Source organism: Gekko japonicus, unplaced genomic scaffold, assembly GCF_001447785.1.
Source record: "Gekko japonicus isolate JY-2015 unplaced genomic scaffold, Gekko_japonicus_V1.1 scaffold2232, whole genome shotgun sequence".
NCBI classification, from domain to species: domain Eukaryota; kingdom Metazoa; phylum Chordata; class Lepidosauria; order Squamata; family Gekkonidae; genus Gekko; species Gekko japonicus.
Genome location: NW_015161470.1, coordinates 263,355 through 277,451, shown reverse-complemented (window position 1 = coordinate 277,451; position 14,097 = coordinate 263,355). Strand labels below are relative to the sequence as shown.

The 14,097-nt window shown below is 42.5% G+C and overlaps 1 long non-coding RNA gene across 1 annotated transcript in view; it reads left to right on the top strand.

Annotated features, from left to right (window-relative positions):
- Window positions 1-5,809: 5,809 nt before the first annotated feature.
- Window positions 5,810-14,097, top strand: part of LOC107125680 — a 53,037-nt gene continuing 44,749 nt past the window's right edge. Inside the window, exon 1 of the long non-coding RNA XR_001483046.1 lies at window positions 5,810-5,906. This is a non-coding gene — a long non-coding RNA (uncharacterized LOC107125680). The remainder of the gene's footprint in view (window positions 5,907-14,097) is intronic.

The following is a 14,097-nucleotide window of genomic DNA, read 5'->3' as shown; positions in this document are numbered from 1 at the left end:
TGAATTCATTTGTTAAAAAAACAACAGTGAAGGCCTGTTTATTGTTTTTAATTTCATAACGTTTTGTAATGTCCCAGGCTTCTGATGGGTGCCTCACACAGACTCAAAATCCAGACTTCGCCTACCTGGAAAACTAAGTGGCACCCTGCCATGCATGAGAGCTTTCCAGTGCAAAATAAAAGCTGCCCACCAACATCTTTGGTTAGAGCAGTATGTAGCAGCTGCCCAGGAATACTTTTTTCCTTGGCTGTAGAACACTCCAATGGCAAGATCTGTACTTTCCTTATGAGGTTATTGTTCTCCAAGCAGAAGTCTTGAAGCTAAAGAAAACTTTTTAAATTAGACCATCCTGATCTTTTTACCAGCATTGACCAATAGGGGTGTGCAAAAAAAAGAGAGGTATTTTTGGGGGTTCGGGTATACTGAACTCGAAAAATATCAGTATTTCCTGATATTATGTTGTCGAAGGCTTTCACGGCTGGAGTTCATTAGCTGTTGTAGATTTTCCGGGTTGTATGGCCGTGGTCTTGGCATTGTAGGTCCTAACGTTTTGCCAGAAGCTGTGACTGGCATCCTCAGAAGTATAACACAGAAAGATGGAGTATTCTCTGTGTCAAGGTGAGAAGAAGAATGGTAGGTAGGTAATTTATATCTACTCAGGAAGGTGGGGTAAGGCTAAGTCATTATCTTGTAAGAGTTCCCCAGGCTGTGAACATCCTGTTTCCTGAGGAGGTTCTTTTGTATATGGATTGGCTGTTGAAATTCTAATCTCATCTGTAGTGCTATTGTTAGATGTAGAGCCTTTTGTGTTTTTCAGGACAGGAAACCATGCCCTATTTATTTTTAAACTCTCTTCTTTCCTGTTGAAATTGTGTTTATGTTTCTGTATTTCAATGGCTTCCCTGTGTAATCTGACATGGTAATTGGATGTGTTGTTCAGCCTTTCAGTGTCTTGGAATAAAATACTGTGTCCTGTTTGAGTTAGGCTATGTTCAGCCACTGCTCTTCCTGATATTCCCGAGGTTTTCAAACTCAGGTTAGATGGTCATCTGACAGCAATACTGATTCTGTGAACTTAGGCAAATTGTGAGAGGGAGGGCAGGAAGTGCTTAGTTCTTGTGGCCCTTTTTTACACACCCAGGGAAATGCTGATTACCACTTTGGGGTCAGCAAGCAATTTTTCTCCAGGCCAGTTTGGCCAGGGATCCTGGAGGGTTTTTTTTGTCTCTATCTATCTATCTATCTATCTATCTATCATCTATCTATCATCTATCATCTATCTATCATCTATCATCTATCTATCTATCATCCATCCATCCATCGTGTTTCCCCGAAAATAAGACACTGTCTTATATTTATTTTTTCTCAAGAAGACACACTAGGGCTTATACCACAAATGCATAGAAATCCTGCTAGGGCTTATTTTTTGGGTACATCTTATTTTCGGGGAAACAGGGTAGTACTGCTCATATGGCTATCACCGCAGAAATTAGAACAAAAGAAAATATTTTAAAAGAACTTACTCAGTATTATTTCTCTTATATTTGATTATTGTGCCTGTGAATTTTGCCACTGAGAGGGTGACATGATCGTTGGTATCTGATAGTAGCCATGACACCTGAGCTCGCACATTTAGCAGTTCCATATCTTTAAGTAAAGGGGTGACTAAATTAGCCCCCCTCATCGAATATAGGGCACTCCATAATCATATGTTCAATGGTTTCGATTGTATGATATTAACATCTGCATGTTCTGTTAGAGTATGATACGTTATTATATCTGCCCTACAAAACTGCCGAGGGAAGAACGTTCAGTCTTGCCAAAGTAAAAGTTCTTCTTAGTTTTGTGACTGTCAGTTGATAAAACTATTTTGGCAGTTGCATTGGGAGGGCAATTCCCAAATTAACTGTCGAACATACCCTGCGCGCCCTAATAGACGTACTTGTAACATCCAATTTCCTTACAGATTTTTTATTTGTCTTCTAATGTCTTTAGTTTCTGTATTTTTAATCATATCATTTGTTATTCCTAGGCATCTCATTTTCTATTCCAATAGTTGATCCCATTGTCTGTAATGTGCATATGTCTAGATAAGCCCAAGTAGAGTAGATCCTCCCTCAGATTTTAAAACCTTTACTTTAAAGAAAAATGATTTAATCCAAGCTGTAGTTTCCATTGATAATTTACCTAGTTCCGCTCTCCTAGTGCCTGAGACACATCTAGGAGTAGTCAATAAGCATCGTAAAATGTCATACTGGATGGAATCAATTTTTTCAGAAGTGGCCTGAATCCAAATTCCATACAGGAATTGATTTAGAACGTTAGCATTGAATACCTTTAAAGCCGAGGGGACAGATTGGCCTCCTGATGAGTAGTATTTTACAGTTGTCTTCCCTACTCTCAAAGCTGTGATCCTTGCTAGATCCAAGTGTGTTTTCCATGTAAGAGATGCTTCAAAGTGGATTCCTAAATATTTAAATTGATTGACCTGTTCCATAGGTTGGTCTGCTATGTCCCATTTGAAGATTTCCCCCTTTTTCCTTTTGGTGAATACTATGACCTTGGATTTCGCCACATTGATGGACAAGCCCTCATGATAACAGTAAAGCTCAAAATTTTGTATCAGCTTGCTGAGACCTACTATTGAACTTGACACTATCACTGCATCATCAGCATATAGAAGGATTGGAACTTCATGCTTGAATAAATGTTGAAGATGACATGCTTCCTTCAGGATACAGGGTCTGAGGTCATTTATATATAAATTGAACAACAGGGGTGCAAGTAAACATCCCTGCTTGACTCCTTTGTCTAGGATGAAAGGCTCAGATAGCTGTCCTAACTCCCCGCATCTAACCCGGGCGGAGGGATGGTTATAGAGCTGTTGAATTAAGTAAAGGAGACGTGGTTCAATGCCATATTTCTTCAGCTTTTCCCATAGCCGAGGTCTAGAGATTGTATCAAATGCTGATTTTAGGTCCATGAAGGCAGTTGCCAGCGTGCCTTCTCCAGAACTTGTGTATTTATTAACCAAGAACTGGAGGGTATGGCAATGGTCGATGGTACTTGCTCCTTTTCTAAAACCAGCCTGTTCCTTTCCCAAAATACTGTTTCCTTCAACCCAAGATTCCAGCTTTTCAAGAAGCATTGCAGCATAAAGTTTTTCCTATAGTGGATAGCAGGTTTACTGGATGGTAATTCATCAGGTCTGTCGGGTTATTGCACTGTACAATTATTGCACTGCACCAGATTCTCGGTATATTTCCCATTTTGTTTATTTCAGTGAAAAAGGCAGCCAAAGTCTGCGCGCACCAGTCTAGGTCAGTTTTGAATAGTTCTGCTGGTATTAAATCGGGCCCAGGTGCTTTCCCTTTTTTAATATAAATTAAAACCTTAATCTCACTTGCTGTTACCGGCGGCCATTCCTTCACACCTGATGGCAATATCGACCTACCATCCTGGGTCTTTCCATTTCCATTTGTGAAAATAGAGGTGAAAAAAGCTTTCCAGACGGTGACTGGAATATGAGAGGTACAGGGAGCCATGTGTTTAGTCCTTTTGCAATTAAGATCCAGATTTGTTTTCATTTTTTGTTTTTATGGCCCAGAGCAGACTTTCCCAATCTCTCTTCTGGGCCTCAGATTTCTTAAATTTCAGTAGTTTTTAATATTCTTTTTTCAATTTCAAAATATTCGGCAAAATCTCTACTCTATTTGAGTTCTTAAACTGTCTATATAGGCACCTGATTGATCTTTTGAGTGCCTTACAGTCAGAGTCGTATCAATTATTTCTATGGCTTGAACCCTGCCCCCTGGGCGTTGCTGTCACCAAGTAAAAAAATAATGTCTTTGTGTTGATCTGTGTTCTTTATAAAGTATATATTGCTGATACATTACATTTTATGACACACATGACTCAGCCCCACAAAGACCCATTTATGTCAGATCCGGCCCTCGTAACAATTGAGCTTGACACCCCTGAGATAGATGTTCTTTAACTGCCCATTTATTCATCCAGTTTATCATTCGACCATTATAGGGTAAGATGTTCAGTACTATTTTGTTACTATCAAGGATCAAAGGGTGAACAAGGGGATCCAGGTTTGGTACAGGGTTGCCTCCCATCATTTTCTTATGTCAGTCACCCCATCCTCCCCATCCTTTCCATCCTTACTCTTAGATTGATAAATCACCCCTTCGCCTTGTTTACTTAGATCTTGCTCTCTCATTGGCATAGTAGATGCCACTGTTCCTTTCATTTCTAAATTTCTACATCCCTTACACCCCATATTGTCCTTACTCCCCTTTACCAGAAAATCTTCAATAAGTTTTGATAATATATCTATTTTTTCAAAGACTTTCTTTAGAGTGTTAGATATTAAGAGTGTCTGATCTGCCAACACTTCCAGGTCTATTTGTTGTTCCTACCGTTTTTTGTTTTTTTCCAGTAGTTCATCTATAATAGAAATATAAGTTGGAGATTCTAAAGGAGAATTAGAAGAAATATTCAAGGGACTGGGGGGGGGGCATATCTTTGACCCTAGGAGAAAGAGATCTATTAGAATTTCTTGTGACAAGAAAATTCTCCATCTTGCTATGCTTAGAAGGGGGTAAATCCTCATCAAGGGGGTGCACCCTTTTCCTTCGCATTCTTTTTTTAAAAACAAAATTTTTATTCAGGATATAATCAATTGCTAGGTTGGCAGGAGCTGGAACTAGAGATGGGAGCTCACTCCATCATGCGGCACCCGGGTCTCGAACTGCTGAACTACTGACCTTCCACATCAAGCGGGTGCACCCTTTTCCTTCTCATTTTCATATGACACTACACTACTAGATAGATAGCAAAAATATATTTAAAATCAGATCAATAAAATCAGTAAAGTATCTTTAATATCTAGCTAAAATCAAACTACTAAATTCCCACTACTTAGTTTATTATGCTAAAACACAAATCTTTTAAAATTAGATTAAAACCTAAAACCTAGCAGAACAGTAAAACCCTAAAAGCCTCAACCAGAATGGCCTTAAAAGGGTTGTAAGGGTTAAGGTAGTAATGGACCTTTAAAAAGAAAGAGAGAGTGAAAATAAAAGAAATAAAAGAAAAAAACGATAAGGGGCGAGGTAAATTCTTCCCAGTTTCCCTTCTCCTCACCTTCTCCTTTGTAACAGCTTCTAGACCAAAAATAGTGTAAAAGTCTAAAAAGCCCAGAAGACCTCCAGTAGCTAACAGTAGCTGCACTGTAGAAGGAGAAAGAAAACCTGCTCCACGCTATTTGTAATTGCTGAGAATGCCTTAGATAAGAATGATGAGGGAACTTTTGCTAACACAAAGAAATCCTCCCTCCCTATGTTAACAAAACAAGATAAAAAACGGACTGCTTCAGTGGGAGACTAAAAACAGTTAAAACCAATTAAAATCATTAAAAACACTTAATCTGTGACAGAGCACAGCCAAAAAGCGTCTAGTCACGTTGACAAGGGTTTTTTTGTTATCATCTGGGCATGGAACAGGAGTCACTAGGGGTGTGGGGGGAAGGTATTTGTGAATTCCCTGCATTGTACAGGGGGTTGATGACCCTGGAGGTCCCTTCCAACTCTATGATTCCATTAGCTGTATGCAACACCTACGGGGCCAATGTTTTTCAGGAGCTTCTGTGTGGCTGCCGACACAATTGAGGTCATGAGGATAAGTTGATTCTAAATTACAGAGCACTTGGTATGCTGAAAAGATGCCATAAAATGAACATCATGCAGAGGATGAAAGGAAGATTGAATAATAATGTATCATATGGTTTTTCTTAGAAATCATTGATGATCTTGCCAACTTGGTAGAAAATACTGATGACAAGCTGCGCAGCCAAACCAGACGTGTGAAGATGGTCGACAAAAAGTCAGCTTCCTGTGGTGAGATATGGTTTGACTTAAAGTTCTCCTCTTCGCTTTAAAATGGCTGTCATTTTTGTAAATTTGACCACCTGATTCGAAGTAGTCAAGATCTGTCCTTCAAACAAGATTCTTTCTCCCCCAGTCTTTCAGTATTCTCTGATAACAGTTCAGAGTGCAGCAATCTGATAATTATTGATAATCAGTTATGTTTAAATAACTAATGCATTTGGGAGAGAAGGGGGAAAGGAATGCAAATATGAAGGGAAAAGACTAAAAGTAGTATCCTCCTCAAGGGGATTGGATTACTCTGGAGCAGGTATTTCAGATTTGTTTAGAGTCAGAGGAATGGCATAAAGCAGAGGGTTCTGTTAGACTACCTATCTTGCAATTTTGTGTTAAATTTTCATACTGTCAAATCATAGAATACCAATTAAGCAATAGGAATATACAAGGGAAAAATTCTTTTTCTCTTGACCAGCAACAGGTTAAGCTACTTGGAAACTAAATAGTGCCATATAAGTGGAAAGAAGCATGCAACTGTGTTGTGACTGGCAGAATGCTACTGAATGTTTATCTACAATCTTTTCAGATTTTCAGAAGCATATGTGCTAAATTTCACCAGGCTTTTGATTTAAAACAAAAATCCTTGTTCACATGGCAGTCATTTATCATTTGCTTTTTTATGCACAGTACTGGGTCCAATGCTTTTTAACTTGTTTATTCATTATTTGGAGTTGGGAGTAAGCAGTGAAATGGCTTAAGTATCATAATGCCCCTGTGATGGTGCGACCTCATTTGGAATACTGCGTGCAATTCTGGTCACCACACCTCAGAAAGGATATTATAGCATTGGAAAAAGTGCAGAAAAGGGCAACTAGAATGATTAAAGGATTGGAACACTTTCCCTATGAAGAAAGGTTAAAGCGCTTGGGGCTCTTTAGCTTGGAGAAATGACAGCTGAGGGGTAACATGATCGAGGTTTACAAGATTATGCATGGGATAGAACAGGTAGAGAAAGAAGGACTTTTCTCCCTTTCTCACATTACAAGAACTCGTGGGCATTCAATGAAATTGCTGAGCATTTGGGTTAGTAGGGATAAAAGGAAGTTACCCAAAGAGTGATTAACACATGGAATTCACCGCTACAGGAGGTGGTGGCAGCTTCAAGAATGGATGGCTTCAAGTGGAAATTAGATAAACATATGGAGCAGAGGTCCCTCAGTGGCATAAGGTATAGATAGGAACTTTTGGTCTGGGGCAACTGATGCTCTTTATTCTTGGAGCTTTGGGGGGCAACAGTGGGAGGGCTTCTAGTGTCCTGGCTCCACTGGTGGACCTCCTAGTGGCATCTGGTATTTTTGGCCATTGTGTGACAGAGTGTTGGACCAGATGAGCCATTGTCCTGATCTGACATTGGCTTCTCATGTTCTTATGTCCTGTGGCTGGGGCTTGGCCCACTGTGGCCATGTGCTGTGCCTGATGCCCTGCCTCTGTCTTTCCTGTTCCCGAAGAAGCGGGTGGGTGGGGTGGGTGAGGTTTCATCCCAGGCCCACCGCACTGTTTGGAGCCGTTGGGGCCTGAGGGCAAGTAGGAGAATGCAGGCGTGGGTCCCTGTTCGCCGCTGCTGGCCCGCATGGGAAACTGTCCTGGGGTTGGGGCCATGTGCTCTGCCTACTGCCCTGCCACCATCCCCGAAGAAGCACTGTTTGGAGCCATTGGGGCTGGGGGGGGGGGAGGATCTCCAGATTTTATGGATCAGCAACCCTTGTCAGCTCCAGGTTGGGAAATTGCTGGAGCTTTACCAGGGGAGCTTGGAGGGCAGGGACCTCAGCAGGGTGTAGTCCCATAGAGTCCATTGTCCAAAGTAGCCATTTGCTCCAGGAAACGCAGGATCAGTTGTAATTACAAGAGATCTTAAGGCTCTATGCAGAGACTGACAACCAGATTGGCAGCATTGGAGTGTGGACTCTATGGCAGGGGCGTTGAACCCATTTGTTACAAGGGGCGGATCTGACATAAATGCCACTTTGTCGGTCCGGACCATGTGTGCCATAAAATGGAACATGAGGTACCTGAGATATGAACTTTATAAAGGTGATTTCAGATGCTGAACGGCAATAAGCTTGATTGGATTTGATGTGATATGCAGAGGGGTAGGGGGCATGGAGATATCATCATTGGTAATGAGACAGGAAACTTTGGTCTCAGTTTGGTCTAGAAGGATGCAAAGAATAAATGGACATAAGTCTGAAGAAGTGAGCAGTGACCCACAAAAGCACATACCCTGCCACAATTTTTGTTAGTCCTTAAGGTACTACTGAACTCTTACTCTTTCTACTACTATTAGAAACCATAACATTCAAAAACTAGTGGGGGAACATTTTAACCTTCCAGATCATTCAGTTGCTGACCTAAGAGTAGCAGTTCTCTTACAAAGGAATTTCAAAGGGAGATTAGAAAGAGAGACTGCTGAATTGCAACTGATAATGAAGCACAATGCATCCTCCTAGGCTGAACTGAGACCTAGGTTTCTTCTCTCTTTACCAATGGCTCTATTGTTACTTGGCATCTGAAATCACTTCACTCTCCAAGATATAAGGACTGATGTTCACATTCTAGCTGTATCTGAAGAAGTGAGCTGTGACTCATGAAAGCTCATGCACTGCCACAAATTTTGTTAGTCATTAAGGTGCTACTGGAGTCTTGCTCCCTTCCATTAATAAAGATTGCAAGCTGTGCTGTTAGGTTTCATTTATTTATTTATTTATTTATTTATTTCATCTGTTAGAACTGGAAATGGGGATCTCTCCAAGTGAAATAATGGGCTGCTTTCAGACTGGATAAAATCCACTCACTGCTAGCGATGATAATAAAAAGTTGTAAAAGCAACGGGTGGTTAATGTGAAAAAAGGCAACTAGTGAGAGGGGAGGAGAGGGGAGAGGGAGACCATGTATTGAACTGGAACACATGGAACAATAAATGTATTTCCAGCAGCAGCATCTACTTTCAGTCATTCAACCATGGAATCCAATCCATGTGGTGTAATTCTTGATCAGGGTCTTTTGTGTGTGTGTGTGTGTGTGTGTGTGTGTGTGTGTGTGTATATTTTTATTTGGTTTAACAGTATTTAACATTCCAATACACATGTAACATATAGTGTAGAGTCTCATACATTCAATGTCTCTATCCAATCATACACTTTAACCCATCTTTTTTTATATACTTTTCCGTACTTATTCTGCAACTTGAGGCTTAGATTATCCATCTGTGCTAGATCTGTGATCAGGGTCTTTTTGAAAGAAAATTCCAGATGGGCAAAGAGAAACCTAATCCTTTTTTAAAAAAGTTTTCAGAATAAAGCAAAAGAATTTCCCTTTAATTCCCCTTATCCCAAATGCATGTCTTTCCTTCCCCCCTTCTTTTTTTAACATGAGTGTATGTGAGATCAAGTCTCAAAGTAAACAGCAGAGCAGGGCTTGTTAGAAAAATCTCCCTCCCTCCTTCTAAAGACGTATGCACAGGAAAAGTTATAACTTTTATAACAAATAAAACTTTATAACAAATAAAACCTTCGTGCCATGAGACTCCCCCTCCAAACGAGGGGCTAGGCAATGCAGCAGCAGCCCCAGAAAAGGAAGCAGGAAAGAGCAGAGGGAGCTTTTCTCTGGTGCGCATTTGTGCACTTTCTTTTTCCTTCCCTTTGATGTATCCCTAAAGTCTTGGCAACATAGCAGCAGCTCCAGATAGGGTTGCCAGACCGACAGTCCGAGTGGGGGTTCCCCAGGTTTCAGGGGTGCCTTCCCACCACCAGCCGACTGGCTGGCTGGCAGGGGGGAAAGCCCTGGCCCCAAGAGTGACCTCCCGGCCACCCCTACTGCAAGATTTAAAGGGTCTCCAGCTGACCAGCAGAAGCACGTGGCCCACTGAGCAGCTGGAGGGCCCTTTATACCTTGCAGCCACAAATTCATGGCTTGGAGTGCAGGTGTGTGTGGGGGGCCACCAGTCCCCAATGTGATGATGTCACTTTTGTGTGATGTCAATATGTTGGGGATGTCCCCGCCCCCTCCAGTAATGCCCTCCAAAGTCCCCCGCCGGGGACTTGGAAGGACCGGACAACCCTACCCTCAGAGGAGGAGCAGAGGGAGTGTTTCTTTTTCCTTCCCCCTCACTTCCCTAAAGGAGGAAGAGAGGCTTGGCAACGTAGTAGCAGTAGTGGCCAGGAGAAGGAAGCAGTTGCTCACGGGCCAGAAACCAGCCCTGCAGGTGCCGGATCTGGACCGTGGGCTGCATGTTTAACACACCTGTTTTAGGGCATCAGATTTTCACCCAACTCCCTTCCCTTCCCACATTCTAGTCTCCCAAAGCACCACCCTCAAATCTCCAGCAGTATCCCAAGTTGGCAACTATGTGTTCTGGCTGTGGAGAGACATCCAGGTCCTTCTTTCTTTGTCCAAGGCTGCTGGTGTTTAAATGTCATTCAGCGAGGATTTGAGGGGAGAAGTGTACTAATATCATGCTAGCACACAATGTAACTTTCTGCAAAATCTGGAAATAACATCAAAATAACAGTCCTTGTCTCTTTAGAGGCTATGATAAACGTGATAATTGTGTAAATGGTCTCTCCTTGGTTTTAGCTCTGTTTCAGACTTCTGCTTAGTTCCCATTTTCAGAAGTCCAAATCCTGTTGCACTGTTTACTGGATGTCCCATCCTTTTGATTATATTGAATGATTGATTATATATTACATAATTTGCCTTCAGTCTCAGGCAGAAATGCAGACTATAATGAACATAAATTTAAAGAATACATAATAGTTCTTGAGCTATAGAGTCTCCATCCCACAAGGGTGGCAAGGGGAAAGGTCGGACTATGCCTGCCACCTTTAGCCCCTTGAAGGAAAAGCAGTATAAAATGTTATTATTTTTTTAATGTGCTGTGATATGTGTGACTGGTTGCTGCTGCCACACACCAGAAGTTGCTTTGTATCAGATATTAGATCTCTTCTCTCAGATGTTCGCTTAGAAGAGCTGGGATCAGCACATTGGCTAAGGCTGAGATTAAGATTACCTGGTTTCGGATTTGATTTGGCCACCATGAGCTTGCTTAGATGGCCTTAGGTAAGGTGCTGGCTCTCAGTCCCACCTGCAACATCAGAAGAATACTGACTTAACTCTCAAAGCTGTCATATTATGAAGTGATACATTACAGAAATACTCTATAGCTGCAGCCTGATACCAAGCGTTAAACTTTAGGCTGTTATCACAGGTCTTGGGAGAGGTAAGCTTGCAGAAAGGCTCCAGGCATCAATATGTAGATGGCATGATGGTTTATTATATCTTTTGGCTGGTGCTGAAATATTCTGGAAAATATTTTAGAATCCTGAACCTTCTCCCCTGATCGATTTCCTGTGCTCTCCCTTTAGCTTTAAAAACCAGCCATAGTTTCATTTAGGTAATATAACTTAAATGAAACCGTGACTGGTTTTTAAAGGTGTGATATTTCTGCTCTGTGCAGCCTCAAGCATATGATTAAAATATTTTGCAACCTTGTAGAAAATAAGGGAATTTTTTTCATATATATTTTTGAAATGTTCCCTTAGCCTAACCATGCTCAGATCTCCTGGGAACCAATGCTGTGGATTGCAGTGACCAAAAAAACAGGTGTGTGTGTGATGACTTGGCCTTAATTCTACACAACCTTAAAAGATCAGAGATGCCAGGAGCAATGGGTTTATCAGTCAAAAAAATGTCCTCCTGTCCTGTGTGAATCTAAGAAATTCATTTCAGTAATGATGCAATCAAAAACACTATCAAACCAAAGAATGTATTTATAAATTCATATGTTGTACCCCTGATAAATGCTATTCTGGGATGAGCCTCCTAACCCTGGCAGGGTGGATGATTTTCAGAAGGGTTCAGAAGGTGGATGGAGAAGGCTTATGCTAGAGCAGCAGTGCAGTTATGCCATCATTGTGTGAAGAAGACAGCTTTATCCTGCCACCTCCAGCGTTTCAAAGAGACTGGTATCTTTTATACCCTCTAAACTTGGTTGCTGCGCTGCGCAACTAGCAGCCTTGAGTCAGAGAGAATAAGGAGAGAAATAAATAAACATGTCTAACATGGCTTTGTTTCTTTGTTGGGGGGTGTGTGTTTTCCTGTGGCCTAGCAAATCTTGCGTCTACTGTTTAGGAAGTAAGGGCCTAACCTTCACAAAATAAAATCTTTATGTGATATATGTTAAGTAGTATCCTTGTTTCTATTCTCCAGTGATGTTAAATTTGGGATTTTTGAGAGAAAATACTTGCAGGTTTTGCAAGGTAGTTTTGTTGTTGTTGTTGTATATTTAGTTTAGTCATGTTAATGTATGGATTTTAGTTAAAATCAATTAGACACAAAGTGAAGTAGTCTTTGTCACACAAATATCCAGCAAGCTCATGCTGTAATCAAAACAGCTGATTAACTCATCTAAGCATGCTGTAGAAACCTCATTGAAGATGATGACGTCTGCCATCACACTTCGCCGGCACTTGTGGCTTCGAACCACCTCCCTCCAGCCTGATACGAGAGCATACATCCAAGACCTAGACAAGAGCATCATGGTCTCCAGGACCTTGGCGGTTTCCACCGCACCAAAGTCATGCAAGTCACACTCCTGGTCACGCTATGGACAAAAGCGTCAATTTGCAAGACCATTGCCAGACCGCTCGTGGCACCCTCGCCAGTCACCGGTGAGCCATAAGCAGTCCTTTGCAGCCAAGCAGAAGTACGGCATGGGACATCAACCCTCCCACACTAAAGCTCCTAAGGGCCCCAAACAGGGTCTTTGACTTTCCATCAGATCCATCCTTAGGTCTAACCCGCCTAGCCTGGCAGGACATCACCACAGATCAATGGGTACTGTCCCTCCTTGCCCATGGATACTCCATAGAATCCCTGGAGCTCCCTCCTATTCCGGTCGTTGTCATCACCCCCCCCTTCACCTGTCCTCATGAAGGAAGTTTCCAACCTCCTCTCCAAGGATGCGATAGAGCCAGTACCAGCAGCATCCCGGGGGTCTGGATTCTACTCCCGCTACTTCACCGTACCCAAGAGGGACAGGGGTCTCAGGCCGATTCTGGACTTAAGAGGACTCAACGCCTTCATAGAGTACCGCAAGTTCAAGATGACATCTTTGCAAATCATCCTCCCATTACTGAGCCAAGGGGCTTAGATGGCCACTCTGGACCTTCAGGATGTCTACTTTCATCTAAATATTCGCACATCTCATTGGCAGTATTTGCATTTTGCCATTGGAAATCACCACTACCAGTACAAGGCTCTTCCTTCTGGGCTTTCCACAGCTCCACGAGTTTTTACCAAATCGATGGTGGTGGTGGCAGCCTTTCTTTGCCTGCAAGGGATCACAGTCTTCCCATATATTGACAGTTGGCTCCTGGTAGCGAGCTCGCAAGATCAACTTTCCAGAAATGTACACCAGACTTTGGTCGTTCTTCAGAGATTGGGACTCCGTGTGAACCATGAAAAATTGCACCTTGTTCCAGCTCAAAGGATACAGTTCATTGGTGCGGTCCTGGATACAGCAGTGTGCAGAGCCTTCCTACTGCTGGACAGAGCTCGGACTTTGATGGCACTGGCGAATCACGTACAGACCGAACAATGGGTCACGGCCCACCAGATACAGAGATTACTAGGCCTCATGGACCCGGCCACGGCTGTTCTGCAGTTTGCCAAGTTACACATGAGACCCCTCTAGTTGTGGTTGCTGTGCCATTTTCATGCAGCTTGGATGTGCCTGTCTACCCGTCTCTACCCCTCCCAACCTGTGAGGGAATCTCTGGGTTGGTGGACTCAGAAAGTGAACCTTCTGCAGGGTGCCCCCTTCCATCCGCCACTACTGCAATTGACACTTACCACAGACGCGTCCTCATGGGGATGGGGTGCTCATGTCAACGGCCTCTGCATAGGCCACAAATTGAATGCCCGCACAGCAGCTCATCACATCAACTACCTAGAATTGCTAGCAGTTCAGAGGGCCCTGCACTGCTTCCAACCCCTATTGGCCGAACATTGCATGGCCGTTCTCACAGACAACATGACTGCGCTCAGCTACCTCAACCATCAAGGGGGTACAGTGTCGCAAAGCCTTTGCCAGGGTCAAAGCATTCCAAGGTCAAAACAAGAGATAAAGTGCACAGGGAGGATGAGAACA